We start from the raw sequence: 1,666 nt of genomic DNA on the forward strand, positions 1-1,666 counted from the left end.
ACTACTATCATTGTACACTAAGGATATTCTCAATCCAATTCACATTTCTTTGGTCCACGCACCAGAAAAAGTTCTCAATATATTTACAAAGTTCGGGTATATTTACGAGGATATGAATATTAGCTATGATATATTTTTGATATTGGAGGTTCCTTAATAAGTCACTAAATTGGACCGACGGGTAACTTCTAAAGTGGAGGAGACTAAAGCGTGAGCTTAATATTTGGCTAAAGGGTTGGAATTATGCGCAATACTATACATATGCTGGTATTAGCGACGAAAATAAACTTTGTAGAACAAATCCATCACATCAACATCGACCGATTGAACAGTACAGTAACAAAAGTTCGTTGCCGATCGTTAGGCAAAGCACGTGAACATAACACTCACAGCCATGGCTACCATTTTGCCATGCAAAGTAAATTTTTCGTCCGCACGAAAGTAGGTTTCAAAATTCGCGGCAAATGGTCGGGCGGCGTATACACAACCGCACGCCTCGCCGCACCAACGCGGACTGAAAGCTTCAGCCTGTAACTTGAAAGAACACCGTCACTTTTCCATATTTTCGTACGTGTGAGAGAGATGACGGTATATCAGGCAGCGTCGCTTCAGAACCATGCTTGACTGAAGTCTGCCGAAAGGAAATGCGAAGGTGGTATCAAAATAAACATGCAGCGAACCGTCTGGTTTCGGTAGACCACATTACTGATGCAGTTGTTCCGGACATTCTTTTGTTTTAGCGCTTTGATCGTTAGCCGGTATGAATTAGCACTTTTAACACCCTTTTAAAGTTGCTTTACACCTCGCTCTACTATACCAAGGTTTCTTTTGAATCAGTTTATAAAACTAAGTAAGTAGGTACATAATGAGTGTATTCAGAAAATGTCAAAATCATAACGAGATTTACTTATAGCACCACCGATTGTTTCTTTTCACGCCTATAACCCAAAAACACGAAGTGAAAATGTTTTGTTCAGAATGGTTGGAAGGCGTGCCCTACATAAAGAAAAATAGTCATTCTTAAGAATTGAAGGTCGCAACCCGCTCTAGGTTACTAGAGAAGTCATAGTAGTGCAGTTTGTGCTATATTGAGAACAATAAAAAATAGATTTGAGTAAGCATTTATTTTTCTAATTCTTACCTAGTTACTTTATTCTTGTCTTATTAAAGCCAATTATTGTGATTAGGTACGGATAATTTGACAAAGAATTGGTCTTAAAATAAGTACTTATGACATGTACCTCTAGCACAATAATCACTATGGACAGTAATCCCCATAATGGCATTAAGCGATGCTCCATTTTCGTGTGTACCTAATCCAATTAAATTAGTAAGTGTGTTGTAGTGAAAATACATTTCGGAGAATTCCCGCCGTAATGTCGAGAGACATAAAGTTTAGTGTAGTGTTTTTCTAATTTAAAACTTGCATAATAAAATAAAGAGATTTTTGTATAAGATTTTTTCCAATTTATGGGTTTTATCTTTAATTTCTTGAAGAAATATGAATTGTAAATATCCATAGAATATGGATTCTTAAACTTCAGAAACAGACACAGGTCTTAACGCGACATTTTATGACTGAGTTACATTATGTACTCACGGCTTGACGTTTCGTCAGCATGCGTCGTCCGTTCGGGCTCATATTGTCATTTATTACACCACTAGT

This window comes from Ostrinia furnacalis, unplaced genomic scaffold, assembly GCF_004193835.3.
Source record: "Ostrinia furnacalis isolate ACB-3 unplaced genomic scaffold, ASM419383v2 OfSCF4936, whole genome shotgun sequence".
NCBI classification, from domain to species: Eukaryota; Metazoa; Arthropoda; class Insecta; order Lepidoptera; family Crambidae; genus Ostrinia; species Ostrinia furnacalis.